The sequence below is a fragment of the Cavia porcellus genome, unplaced genomic scaffold (assembly GCF_034190915.1).
Source record: "Cavia porcellus strain 051 isolate PalLab524CR breed Dunkin Hartley unplaced genomic scaffold, mCavPor4.1 scaffold_8, whole genome shotgun sequence".
Taxonomy (NCBI): Eukaryota; Metazoa; Chordata; class Mammalia; order Rodentia; family Caviidae; genus Cavia; species Cavia porcellus.
This window is the reverse complement of record NW_026947491.1, coordinates 27,596,261-27,613,221: the sequence shown is the minus strand read 5'-3', so window position 1 is coordinate 27,613,221 and position 16,961 is coordinate 27,596,261. Positions and strand designations below refer to the sequence as shown.

The 16,961-nt window shown below is 44.3% G+C and overlaps 1 pseudogene; it reads left to right on the top strand.

Moving 5' to 3' along the window:
- Window positions 1-330: 330 nt before the first annotated feature.
- Window positions 331-16,732, top strand: LOC100734798 (microtubule-associated protein RP/EB family member 1-like; annotated as a pseudogene).
- Window positions 16,733-16,961: the final 229 nt, after the last annotated feature.

The window sequence follows — 16,961 nt, the reverse complement described above, 5'->3', positions numbered from 1 at the left end:
TGAAAGAGGCAAAGTCAATGCCTTCTTTCTCCCAACTGGTGCAAAGCATTTTCATTATCTCCAACCCACAAAAGACCCCCAAATTGGGAAGTAGTAGATCCATGCCCATTGGTGAATGAGCTGGGTGAATTAATTCTGTTTGTGAGAGGAGACAATCAATTGCTTGAGACTGCAAATGACAATGGCCTTAAAAATATGTAAAAGAGAGGGGTGTATATGAGGTTATCACATGGGCAGAGGGTGGCAGGCAAGGTCTGGCGGTTTGAGAGACAGGAAGACAGAACTGGAGCCAGGTACAGGCAGTGGATGTGGTTCTTTTGACAGACAAAGATGGCAGTAAACTTACACTCAAGACTAGTAACCAGTGACAATCTAGGTCAACATGACATACTGGCCTCGGTCGGTGAGACTCTGCAGTTGAATCTGACAAAGATGGAACAGCTGTGCTCAGGGCTGCCTACTGTCAGTCTGTGGACATGCTCTTCTGTTGGGGACCACTACTCAGCAGCTCTGAGAAAGATTTAAATTTTACTAATTGGCTTTCTATATGTATCTGTGAGTCTGTCCTAGGCCTCAGCCCCTTGCCTGGCGATGGGAGCTGATTCATAGTAAGTGAACCTCTATGAATCACTGGTCCTGGCTGAAGCCTATAGTGGCCTGTGAGGCCAGAGATACCTCAAAGGGCAAGATAAGGTCACAGCTGAGGACACCTTGGCTCCAGCACTAATTAAATATATACAGACTGCATCTACAGGCATCTCACTCCTGCATTCTCAATCCTACCATAAATGTTATCTTGGAGATAAGATGGTTCTCCTAAATTGGCTTAACCTTCTACTTGGGGAAGTCTTTGAAGTGACCCCTGAGGTCCTGCTCATTTCCTGTGCTTTCCTCAGTTTTTCTGTCTTTTGTCTTAGTCCTAATAAAAGTGGGCTAATCCAGAGAATGCTTTGTCATAGCCCTCAGAGTCTTGAGCTCAACTAAAGGATTTTGATTCTTCTGGAGCCCTAAAACTCATATAATTTATCTCTTTTTATTTAACCTCTGCTGTACACTCATTTGGAAGATCAGGGGTCTAGGTCAGGACCTGACACTCTTCCCTGGCTCCATTGCCTTGAAGAAAGTGAAATTCCAGGCTGAGCTACATGAATGTCCAGAACTTCAAGATACACAAGCAGCTGTTACAAGAATGGGTATTGGCAAAAAAAATTCCTGTGGATAAATTAGTAAGAGGAAAGTTTCAAGACACTTTTGAGTTCACATGGTGGTTGAAGAAGTTTTCTCGATGCAATCTAGGATGGAAAAGAGTGTGACCTTGTAGTTGCCAGACAAGGTCACAAGACTGCTGTCATTCCCTCCCTTATTGTTCCAGCTCTGAAGAAACCAAAGAAACTCTCAGCTCTACAGCTCCACAAAGACCCATTTATTCCCCCTGACAAAAGCCCATTTAAACTCAGAGAATGACTGGGTTCCTCAGGCTGGCCCAGGGCTGTGACAGAACCCTAGGGTGGGGAATGGGCATGATGAAATGGCTATACTATAGCAGGTTGCCATGCTGAAGCAAGAAAGAGATCTCTGCTTTGGAAAGCTAAGCAACACTGAATTGGTTTACCAGGAAGATGAGGGGGAATGATACTGTGTTACAGAGGATTGTAGACATTCTCAATACCATAGGTGAAGGCTTTGATGAAGGTGATGTAAGGGGAGGAAACTCCCAACCTGCTAGGTATCCACAATGCCAAGTTCATGTTCTCTAAAATCAAGGAATGAATTCAAAGAATAGTGGAGGTTAAGAGTAGAAAGAATTTGTTGAAAGAAAGCTTCTAAGGGGGACAAAAGGTGGCCTGGAAAGTGAGAGCTTCCTAACCCCACTTTTCAAGGATGTTTACTGAGCAAAGTCCATGAGCTGAGGTGGGTTTAAGGTGGGACTGAACCATAATCAATCAACAAGATTACAAATATAGTTGCTTAGGTAATATTGATCCAATAGCAAATCATAGGATGGATGTGAGGTGAGATACAACTATGGTGAACCAATAAGATTACAAGTATAGTCACTTGGGTAGTATTGATTAAATGAGATTCAAATGGGGAAGCAAGGGCTGGGGACATAGTTCAGTGGCACAGCACCTGCCTGATGATACAGGGGAAAGAGACTGTCCACCTACTGTATGTCTCGTACAAGTTCATGTTCTCTAAAATCAAAGAATGAATTTTAGGAACAATGGAGGTGAAGAGTAGAATGTGTTTATTGAGAGAGAGAAAGCTTCTGTCTGAGTGAGAGACAGAAGGGTCCCAGGTCATTGCCAAGGACCCTGCCTTTTCCAGGGATGTTATAGAGCAAAAACACAAGGTGAGGTGGGTCCAAGGTGGGAAAAAATGAGAACCACAAGTTGGGCATGAGGTGGGACAGAATTATGGTCAACTAATAAAATTATGAGAGTGATTACTCAGGTAAAATTGATTAAATTGTGATCAAATTGGGTAGCAAGTTGGTATGTATACAGAACAGGGCTTTTCCTGTAGAGAGTGGGTCAGTGGCTCTTCCTGGGTTCCTCAAGGTGGCCAGATATCAATTTAGAATATCCTTAGGATGTACGTGACTGCCTTTGTTTTATCTTTTGTCTTGATGTCCAGCCCCCAGTAGAGGGGTCTTCCCCACAGTTACCAGGTATCTGTTCTTCTGCACTGGCTGCTTGGAGGGCCCGACTTTGCCTGCCTGCCTGTAATATTCTAGCTAATGTAGCTGCCTGCAACAAATGTAAGAAGATGGAAGATTTAATATGTCTGATGTGTCAGCCCTGGAAACCTCTAGGACCTGCTGTTGCGAGCCCAGCAGGGCCCTGTGAATTCTCACAGGCTGAGGCTTTAGCCCAAAAAGAAAGTTTAAGAAGTTGCTTTGTAGAGCCATTTGGTGTCTTTGACCAACTGCATCCCTGCTAAATGCACGTGGTGCAGCTGCATAGATGAATGCAGGTATTCAGCCCTGAGACCGTTGAGGTGAAGAGCTTGACTTTTATTGAGTATTTCTCTGATGATTTTTTCCTTATCCCTGAAACTTCTGTGTACTGTGTTTTTTGAGAAATGAGGTGTGTCCTGTTTTATAATCTAACAGCTACTGGGGACTTGGCCATATCTCTGGGATTTGGATGGCAGTGTGTCCTGTCTGTCGTATTGTCTGTGCCTTTATAGACAGTGTATTCCTCTTCTCCACTCCCCTTGCCCGCTGGGACTCCGCTCTGGCTCCTGAGTTTGCTACACAGCTTGGAAGCACAGTGGAAAGGGGACCTTACTGCAAACTCTTGCTGGCTTCTGGCAAAGGGAGGGAGCAGGGAAGCAGATCTCTGAGGCTGGGTGTTTTCAATATCTGTGATCCACAGTGCTCTGTTCTTACCTGAACACCCTGCCAGTGCATTCATCTCTTTGCAGAAAGGTTCATTTTTCTTTTACAGAAAGTATTATATCATGTCTGAACTAATGATTAGTATCTAAAACATTTCACTCCTTAGCTCTCTCTTGTTTGTTTTCTGCCCATGATCTCATCAGTCCCCACCATTTGGCAAAGGTCTGCAAAAAGTGTGTCACCACTGCTGAGATTACTGAGCCCCTGATGGGTTTGTAGCAGTTTGTTTCTGGTGGTAGCTTGTCTTAAAATGGGTGTAGAAAACAGATATTTTATAATACAGTTTTTGTGTAGGGCATGATCTGTGTGGGATTCAGAGGATAACCCAGATTCAGTGATTAACAATGCCAAAAAATGTAAGTAACTAGCTATTGCTCAAATAACAGTGGTGCTATTTCTGTTTTGTGGACTTTTAGATTTTTGTTGTCCTAAAATTCCATTTTACAGAGAAATCAAATTCCACTGGTCTTTCCTAACAGTGTTTTTTTTTTTTTTTTCCTACTTTAAGTAGTCTCTAAATAAAATTCTGTAATGCAAGAGTGGAAAACAAGTTGTACAAGACAACTTCAGGACCAGGGATTTAGTTAATTGGTATAAGCACCTATTTGGAAGCGCAAGATCATGAGTTTAATCCCCAGTACCAAAAAAAAATTAAGACAACTTCAAATCTCCATTTATATTGGGCTAAAGTTAAGGGTGAATCATTTCCAACATCCTATTGATATAAGAGAACAAAACTCACAACCTACTATATGTTTGGTATATACATTCTCTAAAATTGAAGAATGAATTTTAGAAACAACAGAGGTTAAGAACAGAATATATTTATTGAGAGAAAGAAAGCTTCTGTGTGGGAGAGAGACAGAAGGGTTCCCAAGTGGGTTGTCAAAGACTTAGTCTTCTCCAGGGATTTTTATAGAGTAAAATCACAAAGTGAGGCAGGTCTAAGGTGGGGGAAAATGGGAACTCAGCGGGCAGTGGGCATGAAGTAGGACAAAATTACAGCCAACCAGTAAAATTCATTGCTCAGGTAAAATTGATTAAATCAGGAACAAATAGGGAAGTGGGTCATTGTAGCAAGCGGGCATGCTTAAAGAACAGTGACTCTTCTTATAAGGGGTTGGGATAGTGACTCCTGGCTGCCTCAGGGTGATAGAGACCTATTTAGAACATCAGTCCTTAGAATATGAGTTCATTTGTTTGATCTTTTATTTTGAGTCCTGGCCCACAGCAGGAAGTGTTTGTCTCCCCCACAGTTGCAAGGTATCTGGGCTTCTGCACTGGCTCCTTGGAGGACCTCGTTATATCTGACTACCTACAATATTTCTTTCTAACTCAGCTGGCTGTAACACTATCTTTGTGAAGTAGGCTGTTCTTCAGTGACAGTCAATACGAGGTCCCAGACTAGACTGGACATAAGCCAGACACTTCCAGAGTCACCGTCTCCCTTGCCTCCTGACAGAACCACTTGGCTATAGGAGAACAAGCTCAAAAATCTCATGGATTCTGTAGTCCAGTGAGTTGTATAGTTGCTTAATTACATATATCATAATAACAGAATATCATCATAACAGAAACAAAATGCATGATAAACATAACACACTTGAATCATCTTGGAACCACTCTGCCCTATCTGCGGGGAACTTGTCCTTCACAAAACTGGTCCCTGTTGTCACAAAGGTTGGAGACCACGTTCCTAAAGCCTGTCCATCCATGTACTGTATAAATAATGTGACAGGAAGAGCAGGAAGAGGTACCAACCTTCGTTCCTGAGACAGGCAGAAGTGTAATGCATCCCACAACTCAGCGCCAAGCAGCTGCTGCTCACTGTCCAGTTCACCAGCCTGGGCATATGCAGAGCAGCCTAGACAAGGTGGCTAAGTCTCCCCTAAGCCAGCTCACTGCTTTTCTTCTTCTTTTCTTTTCTTTTTTCTTTCCTTTTTTCTTTCTCTGTGTGTGTGTGTGTGTGTGTGTGTGGCACTGGAGATTAAACCTAGGGCCTTGGGCAACATCCACAGTCCTTTTTTATTTATTTTTTTATTTTGGTACATGATCTCAGTAAATTGGGGCCTGGGATTTAGCTCAGTGGCATAAGCACCTGCCGGGCAAGCATGAGGTCGTGAGTTCGATTCCCAGTATCAAGAAAAAAGATCTCAGTGAGTCACTAAATTGCCCAGGCGGGATTTGAACTTGTGCTCCTCTTGCCTCAGCCTCCCAGAATGTGGAAATCACAGGTGTGAACCACCTGAATGCCCGTCCATTCATGCAGCTCTCTGAGGAGATGGGTGCAGAACGCACACAGCACGACAGCTTTCCGTGGGGTTTTCTGAGTACCTTACATATTCCAGGTACTAATCCTTTGTGGTTTGAGAATATGTTCTCTTGTTCTCTATGTGGTTTCCTTAAGCTGTTTTGTTTCATATTACTCTATTTATCTATGTATGTGATTGTGTCTTCACAGCCTAATTTAAAGAAACATTGCCTATAATATAATATAAAATATCTCCTCTATATTTTGTAGTAATGGCTTCAGATCTTAAATGTATGCTTTTCATCCATTCTGATTTTTATATAGGATAGATGCAGGGCCTGGTTTCACTCTTCTGCATATGAATATCTGGGTTTCCAAGCATGATTGACTAGGAAAATCATTCTTTCTCAGATGCATGCTTTTTAGTGTACTGGATGAGAGTCCATTGGCTGCAATCACATGGTCATTTTCTGGAATCTTCACTTTGTCCCATTGGTCTCTGTGGCTGTCTTCATACCAGTGCCATGCTGCTCTGATTAGTATGGCTCTGCAGTAGGCTCTTCTCCCTCCCCGAATTGGGAACTGAACCCAGAGTCTTATGCTTGCTAGTCAAGTGCTCTGCCACAGACATGCATTTTTACCTCTTCTATAAAATTATTATTTTGACACAGGGCCTTGCTAAGATTCTCAGCCTGACCTTGAATGATATTTCTGCCTTACTGTGCCAAACAGCTGAGTTTTTAGTCATGTGCCACCATAACTCACAGTAATGCATCTTGAAATCAGATACTGTTGCAATTCTGCTTTGTTCTTTTTGTTCAAGATTGCTTTGGCTAGAGGGGTGTAGTGTCACACACCTATAATCCTAGCACTCTGGAGACTGAGGCAGGAGGATCACTATGAGTTTGTGGCCAACCTGAGCTACATAGTGGGTTTAAAGCCAGTCTGAACTGCACAGTGAGATTCTGTTTCAAAAAGAAAAGAAAAGAAAAATAAACATTCTTCCCATTATATTTTTTGTAGCTACTATGAACAGGACTACTTTTACAATTTCTCAGTAAGTGCAATATTGCTGTGTAAAAGGCTATGGAAACCCTCGGTGGTGGCATGCACTTGTTTTGCAGGGGTGGGTATTTTTGTTTTTTGGTTCTTTTAAGACAGGGGTTCACTATGTATTTCCAGCTATCCTTGAACTCAAGGTAATCATCCCACCTCAGTCTCCTGAGTGCCGGAATTATGTATGTGTGCACTGGTTATGGTGATGCACACCTATACAATTCTAGCATTCTTGGATGCTGAAGCACATGGAATGCAAGCTTGAACTCAGCCTGGGCAAAAGCAATTAAATGATGCCCTATTTCAAAAAAATTTTTAAAAAGGCCAGGTATGGTGGCAGGCACCTGTAATCCCAACACTCAGGGGGCTGAGGCAAGAGGATCACTATGAGTTGAAGAGCAACCTGGGCTACAAAGTGAGTCCAAGGCCAGTGTGCATTACACAGTGAAACTCTGCCTCAAAAAATAATCTTTTTTTTAAAAGGCTGGAAATGTAGCTCATTTGAAAGCCTGGGGTTCAGTCTCCAGTAACGCCACACACAACACATACACACATACGCATGGTCTGGTATGTGGATTTTGTATCCTGCATCTTTACTGCGTTCATGTATCAGTTCTAATAGTCAGCTAATAAAGTCTTAGGCTTCTCTTTGTATAGAACTATATTCGCAAGCAGGCATCACTTCACTTCCTCCCTTTCTCTTCATGTGCCTTTTATTTTGTTCTCTTACCGAATCACTCTAGCTAAAACCTCTAGTGGGGTATTGAGAAGGCTTGGAAGGTCTGACCCTGTCTGGGCCTCAGAGGCAGTGCAGGCAGCCGGGATCTTCTATCGTTGAACTGTGGTGAGTGAACAGCCGTCCCCTCTCTCAGGACTTGGCTCCCTTAACAAGTGAGGCCACTTACGCCACCAGGCCACGTGTTCTTCATGACAAATAACTAGCTAATATGGAAACTATTTGTTCCCCTGAAACTAGCTAACCACAAAGAAAAACACTTCCTGTTCAGTGGGGACTTCTGCTTGCAGCAACCCCCACTGCTTTGTTTACCCGCCTATATAAGCCTGAGGCCAGGGCCCCGCTGAGCTCTCAGTCTGTCTTCCCATGTGGCATCTCCCTAGCACAGCAGCCTAGGCAAGCAGCTGTCTCCTTGTTTATCTAGGTTTTTTCTTTTTTCTTTCCTTTCTTTCTTTCTTCCTTCCTTCCTTCCTTCCTTCCTTCCTTCCTTCCTTCCTTCCTTCTTTCCCTCTTTCTTTCTGACATGGTACTGGCACAGGAACTCAAGGATTCACTGTGTCAGGCAGAGGCTCCACCACCAGGCCACATGGCCCCACCTGAGTCTGTGTGTTCCCTTTGACACATTCCTTGGTCCTTTCACCTCTAGTGGTATCAGCTTGGAACTGAGGGCTACTCTGTAGCCAAGCACCATCCAGACCTCTTTTCGTTTTTTATTTTGAGACAGATCTCACTCAGTTACTCAGGCTGGCATTGAACTTGTGCTCTTCCTGCCATGGCCCCTGAGTAGTGGGTTATGGATCTTGCTTCCTCTCTGACGCAGCTTCTCCCTCCCCTGACCCAGTACACCCGCGTCCCGCGTTCGATGGTATTGTGATGTCCTAAGCCCAGGGCCTGTTAATGTGACAATCTTTGCAAATGTAACCTGGACTGAGAGTAAGGGAGGCCAGGCTCCCGAGCAATGGGTTTCATCAGTCTGACTGCTGTCCTTGCTGGAGCAGTAAGAGGCTGCCACTCGCACAGATAGGAAGAATACTGTGTCACCAGAAGGGGCATGGAGGAGTCATGAAGCATTGGAAGCCCAGGCAGAATGCATGGGATAGATATTTTCACACCTTCAGGAAGCATGTGGCCCTAGCTACACCTGCGTTTTCCAGAACTGGGAGAGAGGACACTTGTTTTTCTTCCTTAAGGCCCCTACTTTGTGGTGCTCTGTTATTGTAAACAGGCAAGTTAGGCAGGAGATAGCAGGCTGCTCAGGAGGTGTCCTCGGGCTCAAGGTTGAGTATGGTAGAGCAGGTCTTGGTCAGATGAGCAGGCCCAAGTCAGAGGGTGTCAGGAACCAGGGGGACAGGTTGTCCAGGAGTGTGACAAGCACTATAAGCAAGGTATGGGTGATCACTCTTGATGCAGGGGGATAATATAACTCCCAGCCTGCTGTCAGGTATATCGAATTCATGCTCCCCAAAATCAAAGAATGAATTCTAAGAAACAGTGGGGGTTAAGAGTAGGAATACCTTATTGGGAGAATAAGCTCCTGAGAAACAGGAGGGGCCCCAAGTGGGCGGCCGAGGACCCCACTTTCCTCCAGGAAAGCTTTACATAGCAAAAACAGGAGGTGGATATGAAATCACAAAGCGCGTTCAAGGTGTGACAAAACTATAGGCAGCTAACAAGATTACAAGTACAGTCGCTTAGGAAATGTTGATCTGGTGGGAACGGGTCACATAGCACATGTGCACAGAAGGATAAGGACATTTTTAGGAAGGGATGGATTGGGAGGTCCTGGCTCCCCACTTGGGTGGCTGATGTCTAACTAGACATTACTGCATCAGGTGATGCCAGTTACAGCACAATTTTAAGTTACTGCTTATTCCTTGGGGAAGCACACAGGCCTGGCCAGTCCAGCTTAAGGCTGAGGCCTGGCCTTGGACACACATACTTCCAGCCACACAGCTGCATTGTGTTCTCATCTTCTGCACTGACTCCCACAGGGGCCTGGCCCTGTCTGATTGCCTACGATATTTTGATTCTTGTCATTTTGATTCTTTTTGTTTTGTTTTTTTGGTGCTGGGGATCAAACTCATAACCTCACGTTTGCCAAGTAGGCACTTACGGCGCTGAGCTAAACCCCTGGCCCCAACATTTTGACTCTTACACTTCTGTAAAAATAGAAAAGACTCAGAAAAGTTTAAACGACTTTGATAAAGGAACAAAATCAGAGCTCCAACTCTCCTCAGTCCCATTAGCCATCACAAAGTTATACCAATCATGACAAAATGGCATTAATATCAAGATAGGCAAACACCAGCATACCAATATGAAGTCCCAAAATAGATACCCACATAACAGACAATTGACTTCTGGTAAAGATGCAAAAGCAATTAAGTGGAGAAAGGAGTGAACCTTCAATAAATATACTGGAACAACTGAATATCCACATGCAAGAAAAACCAAACCTCAGCACAGCACATCAAAAATTTCTACTTAAAATGGTTCACAGAGGATTAGCTAAAGTGAAGGCAGGTGTGGCCTGAGTCATTGCTTGGCTGAAGTCATTCTCTCTGGGACAAAATACATGTTTTTTCTTTATCATATTAATGAAATGATATGAAGTTTATACATGTGTGACATATTTATTTCACTAATGAGTATGTTCTCAAGGTGCAACCATTTTCCAATAAAAATGTCCAGTTCATCATTCTTTATGGCGAATGGTATCCCATTATATAGAAATACCACATCTTTTTTATCCATTCTTCAGTAGATGAAGTTCATACGTTTCACATACACTTTTGTAATGAGAACATTTGAAATTTACTCTCTTTGCAGTTTTGAAATCGTCACCAACTCATGCTATTAAGCAGATTTTTAAAAAACATGGCTCTTCCCTGACTGAAACTACAGACCTTCGTCCACTCACTTACCTCCCCTATTTCTAGCTGCCCTCCAGCTCTGGCAGCCCATTCCTCCCCTCCTTCTGTGAGTTTGGCGCGTTTAGCTGTAAGTGAAGTTACAGGACCATTCAGGCTGTTGTATGACAGAATAGTGACAGATTTTTTTTTTCTTTTTTGTTGTACAGGAGCCTTCACACTGAGGTGCATCCCTGGCCTTTTTAAAATTTTTATCTTGAGACAGTCTCACTAAGTTGCCCAGACTGAGCTGGATATTGTAATCTTGCTGCCTTAGTCTCCCAGAATGCTGGGATTACAGTCCTGGGCCATCACCTGGCTTCCTTGCACTTTTAGGGCTGAACTGCATTGCTAGACAGATGGTCACACTTTAGCAGGCCTGAGGGATGAGTGGTGGGGGTTCCAAAATAGCATACACTGTCAGTTAGCTGAAGAAACATTTCACTGTAGAACATATTTACAGTCTTTTGTTAGGCCGCAGACCCAAAGCAACCCCACAGAGCACAAGGACATCTCTCAGGGCTATATACACTGAGTGTGTTCCTTCTGACACCCCAAAAAGGCCCTCTGACTCCAGAGCAAGACACACAGCATTCCTGGCAGGCTCCGCCCACAGCCCAAGGTCAGGACCAGGATGGGAAACATTTTAAAGAAGCTCCTGCCTCAGGCTGGGGACTGGTTTAAATTAAGAATTTTATCTTTGCTAAGGTTTTTTTTATGGGCCTCGAGGGAACACTGACCCTGTAAAAAGGATGGAAGATGCTTTGCAGTCCTAAGTAACTTCAAAGTGAACTGGTGATAGGCATCAGATTCTCCCGGGTTCCCAACCCCAGGAGGACTTTGAATAAATGTATCCTGCCTAGGAACTGGTCGGTCTCCTTAGAAGCTTGATTCTCTCCTTATCTGTTTTACAATAAACTCTATCTAGGCACCACCCACATCCCCTGTGGGTCTGCACTGCATTCTTTCACCCATTGCACAAGGAATCAAGGCCCAAAGCAGCCCCTGCTCTCACTCCGGCCACCCTCAGAGCTGCCAGAAATTAATCACTCTTGGTTAGAAAGGAAAAATATATTTTGCACACTTCTTTTTATGATAGGGAATAGTCTTACAATTTAAAGCAGGATTAAACAGAAATAATCGAGACAAATCTCTTGTTCAACACAAATAGAAATAGTAGGGGGCTGGTAGAACACTTGGTTCTCAGTGCTACAAAAATGAAACAATTTAGCTCAGCGACATAAGCGCCTGCCTTGCAAGCAGGCAGTCGTGAGTTCAATCCCTGGTACCGATAAAAACGAAAAAGACCAAAAAAAAAAAAAGAAACAAAACAAAAATGCCACAAAGACTGAAGTGGGTTCCTGAACAATACAAGAATCCAAGCAGCGGAACTGATAAAGTTGAAATTTTATTAGCTGAGCTCGCTCAGATCCACTCGTATAGAGACCCCTCCCCTGTTTCAGAATGCCCGAACTGGAAAGTTACAGAGCTTTAAAAGAGAACCATGAAAAGACATCCTATTGGAAACAATTTAGCTAGAATCTTACATTAATTTTTGGTTGGGGCTGGGGATTTAGCTCAGCAGCATAAGCACCTGCCTTGCAAGCAGGCGGTCGTGAGTTCAATCCCCGGTACTGATTTTAAAAAAAAAATTTTTTTTTGGTTGACACCTGTATCCTGCCTCTTCGTTGAGCAGGTTAATTTTTCTCTTGTGGGTACAGCTCGTTTTGCTTTTCTTATGGGATTGTACTCTAGGTAATTTTCTATTCTCCTGAGTCAAATACAACGCACTCGTTAAATGCAGGGCTCAAGATGGCATTAGTTATGCCAAGCTACAACAAGATAATGATGTAGGGAATGAAACTCCCAGCCTACTAGCTGTCCCAGCACGAGTTCCTGTTCTCTAAAATCAAAGAATGAATTTTAGGAACAATGGAGGTTAAGAGCAGAATATATTTATTGAGAGAAAGAAAGCTTCTGTCTGAGAGAGACAGAGCGGTTCCAAGTGGGCTGCCAAATACTGTCTTTTCTAGAGACTTTTATAGAGTAAAACCATGAAGTGAAAGTTCCAAAGACGGGGAAAACTGGGAACTCCCAAAGTGGGCATGAGGCAGGACAGAGCTGTGGTTAACAAATGAGATTAATTGCTGAGGCAAAATTGATTAAATTAGAGGCAAATGGGTCTTGTCATGCAGCAAGTGTGCATGCTTAAAGAGCAGTGACTATTCCTGTAGGAGTTTGAGATGGTAAGGTGTGGCTTCCTCAGGGTGATAGAGAATTATTTAGACTATCAATCCTTAGGATGGGGGTGTATTTGCTTGATCTTTTGTCTTGAGCCCTGGCCCACAGCAGGTGTCTGTCTCCTCCAAGGTCACAAAACATCTGGTCCCCTGCACTTGCTTCAGCCCTGTCTGACTGCCTATAAGTCTTATCTAACTCAGCTGCCTATAACATGATTCTAAAATTAGTTTTATTTTGCTTCTTCAAAAGATAATGTCTCACTGTGATACCTCGGCTAACCCCAAGCCCCACAGACAGGGGAACCACTCTCGCCCCATCTTTGGGGCGAGAGGAGACTATTCCCTTGCTGAGTTTGTGAAGAACACTGAGATTGAAATAAAGAACTTGTTCCACCTTTTTAAAATAAATTTGTAGCCCGGTATGGTGGTACACTCCTGTAATCCCAGCACTTGGAAGGCTGAGGCAGAAGGATTGCCAGGAGTTCCAGGCCAGCCTGGACTACACAATGAGTTCAAGACCAGCCCCAGCTACATAGTGAGGCTGTTTCAAACCCAACCCCTACCCAAAAATTCAGTAACATTGTAAACTGGGCATGGTGGTGCACACCTGTAATCCCAGCACTCAGGAGGCCGAGGCAGGAAGATTCCTAAAAATTTGAGGCCAGGCTAGACTACCTAGCCAAATCCTATTTCAAAAAATCAAAAACATAAAATAAATTCAGAGGTTCACTCACTCTCATCATGAAAAAGAGACAGGAGAAGGTAAATTCAGGATGCACTCAGAGTGGAGTAGTGGCACTTTGGAGATCGACAGAATCACAGCCAGAGGTGTGGGGCACACTGGAGTGTATTTCCCACATCAGCCAGGTCCCAGTGATGAGGCTGAGGTGAGCACTACTGTCACCAGACAGAGGGTCACTTTGCAGGAGAAAGCACTGTCTCAGTTACTGGCAGACTAGCAGTGAGCTGCGGGATGATGCCTCTGGAAGGCAGCCTGGGAAGCTTCTGAGTGAATAGCAAATGTCTACACCCCTCTGCCCCAAGATAGCTCTTTCACACTGCTTCTGGAAGCCAAGAATTAGCAACAGGATAACAGAAAAGAAATGCACCGGTGTAACACTAAGTACTGTTCCAGTCATGTGTGTGTTGCATATGAGTGTGTGTGTGCATCTCCCATGTCAGAGCCAAACCCCTGGCTGATTATGGGAAGACAGGAGGAAGAAGATGGCTAACACTAAATGTCTTCCATATCAGCAGCACAGACTTTCAGATCCTGCTCTATCACCTCACATCATCAACAGTCTTTGTTTCTTTCTTCCTTTTTTTGAAACATCTAAGGCACCCTCAAACATGATCCTCCTGCCTCAGGCTCCTAAATTCTGGAATTAGAGATGTAGGCCACCATGCCTAGCAACAACTAGTAGACACAACTACCCAGTGGGGTTATCAGCTTTTCTATTTGTCACTGCTTGCTTGCTTGCTTGCTTGCTTTTGAGACTATCGTTAATCCCAGGGCCATCTGACACCACCAGCTCCCTCTTTATTTCTTCATTTTGAGGCAGGCTGTCTTTATTTTTTTGTACCAGGAATCAAACTCATGACCTCGTGCTTACCAGGAAAGTACTGTGCCACTGAGCTATGTCCCTGGTCTTGAGGCACAGTCTTGTCAAGTTGCCCAGGCAAGCCTCAAATTTTTTTTTTTTTTTTTTTTTTTTTTGTCTTTTTCGTTTTTATTGGTACCGGGGATCGAACTCATGACTGCCCGCTTGCAAGGCAGGCACTTATGCCGCTGAGCTAAATCCCCAGCCCCAAGCCTCAAATTTTGATTCCCCTGCCTCAGCTTCCCAAGCAGCTGGATTTATGTGCCACCATACTCAGGACTAACCCCACTGTGAAAGAAACTTTAAAAGTTGTAAGTTTGCCACTAAATTCAAGGACAGAAAAAGCAGATGCAGCCTATTCCCATAATTAAAGCATGGCAAAGTTTGGCTAGGCTGCCTCCTAAAATAAAATAGTTTCAGTAAGATGTTGTACAGGACTTGAATTTATCACACATGGGAACACACACATAGAGAGAGACAGACAGACAGACAGACAGAGAGAAAGAGAGAGAGAGAGAGAGAGAGAGAGAGAGAGAGAGAAAGAGGCATGCCTCAGCCTCCCACAGTGCTGGAATACAGGCAAGCCCTATTGTACCTGCCAAGAAAGCCAGGAGCAGTCTGTCGGCTGGGCTGAGCATTTGCACTAAGCAGATGTTGAACACATTAAGCAATATTGATTTAAAAGAGACCGAATAACCAGAGTTCTTTCCTCTGGCATTAATACTATGAGTAATTTTCAATTAGTGGCTCTAGCAATGGCTTCTTATATCAGCTGTGAAAAAGATCGCATGTTATGTCTTTTGCTTTGTCTTGTTTTTGTTTGTTGTTGTTGTTGTTGTTGTTGTTGCAGTTTTGGGGATTGGAGGTGGGACCCAAGGCCTCAGACAAGGCTTTCTGTTCACTTTTTGAGACAAGGCCTTGTTACATAGCCCCAGTTAGCGCCAACTGGCATCCTTTTGCCTCAGCCTCTTGAGTTCTTGGGTACAGGCTTGTGTCATCGTGTCCAGCTTACAAGGATTCTGGGTGAAATTCTAAATGAAAAGTACCTGGAAAGAAGGGACAGACTGGGGGTTTAGCTCAGCCGTATAAGCACCTGCCTGGCAAGCATGGGGTGGCGAGTTTGATCCCCGGTACCAAAAAAAAAAAGAAAGGAGAAGAAGGATGAGGAAGAGAAGAAGAAGAGAAGAGGGCACTGTCAGATTTACTAAGCTTGTAAAAGCTTTCAAATCAAGTGCAAACTGTTGGGCGTGGTGGTGCATGCATGTAATCCCAGCACTTGGGAGGCTGAGGCTGGAGGATCCTCGAAAGTTTGAGCTACAAGCCTGGTTTACAAAGTGAGCCCAAGGCCAACTTGAACGCACTGTGAGACCCTATCTCAAAAAGGCAAAAAAAAAAAAGTCAATTGCAAGCCAAATAAAACATACTTTTGTTGCATTTGGTGGGGTTTCTGGGGTGGGGATTAGAGATCCTCTGAAATGACCGCCCAACCCCCATCCTTGCCCCAGCTCTGGGAAGAATGAAGAAGTGGAGCTCTTAGTAAAAACTGAGGACTCCAGACTGATCTGGCTCCAAGTGAAAGCTGATTAAAGTGTGGCAAACTTGGGGGCTGGGGATTTAGCTCAGCGGCATAAGCGCCTGCCTTGCAAGTGTGTAGTCATGAGTTCGATCCCTGGTACCGATAAAAACTAAAAAGAGGGAAAAAAAAATTAAAAAAAAAACACTTGCTGAGCATTTTCTACAAATCAAGAACACACAGCCAGAGCCAGGCATAGAGGCACAGCCTGGTAATCTCAGCACTTTGGGAAGCTGAGACAGGAAGATTGCAAATTCAAGCCCGGCCTGGAGAACATAGCTACTTGTGAGACTCTGTGAAACATAAAAATTTTAAAGGAACTGGGCATGCAGTTCAGTGCAAAGGCCCGGGGTTCAGTATTACGTGGTAGTGCATGCCTGTAATCCTAGCTACTTAGGGGGTTGAAGCAGGAGGATATCAACTTTGAAGCCAGCAGAGATCCCATTTCAAAAGGGAGGTGGGGCTGGCTTAATAACCAGTGCTACAAAAAGAAGTAAATTTTTAAAATGCAAATAATATATACTTTTTAAAATTTTTAATTTATTTTGTTGTTGTTTTGAGACTGAGTCTCACTATGCAGTTCAGACTGGCCTTGACCTCACTTTGTAGTCCAGACTGGTCTCGAATGCTCAAAGATCCTTCTATCTCATTCTCCTTAGTGCTGGGATTACAGGCGTGAACCACCCAAATTTTTGTTTGTTTGTTTGTTTGGTTTTGTTTTAGACGGGGTCTTACTGTGTCCTTCAGGCGGGCTTCTCGAATTTGCCAGGATCCTGTTGCCTGAGTGCAGGAATCACGCATGCGCGCCACATCCAGCATGCTTGCTTTCTGCGCAGCTCCCGGGTGCTCCGCCTGTGCGAGACCACAGCTGCCAGGGCCCAGCTCCCAGCCAGTCTGGAGCGCTGTAGCGCTCTCCAGGAGGCTGAGTGGCTACAGGCAAACAGCTCTGTACTGTGCAACTAGCGGGACCTTGCCTCACCCAGGCTCCCTGCATTGTCAGTCAGGGGGGACCTTGCCTCACCCAGGCTCCCTGCACTGTCAGTCAGGGGGCGTACACTGCACCCCCACAAATGACAGGTGTGCTGGCCTTGGTTCTGCTGCCTGGGGCTATAGAAGCCTTATACTGTCAGGGGCCAGCCCAGAGCCCTTAGCTCATGTTCACGCTGGGGCTGTCACCACTGCACCCCGTGAC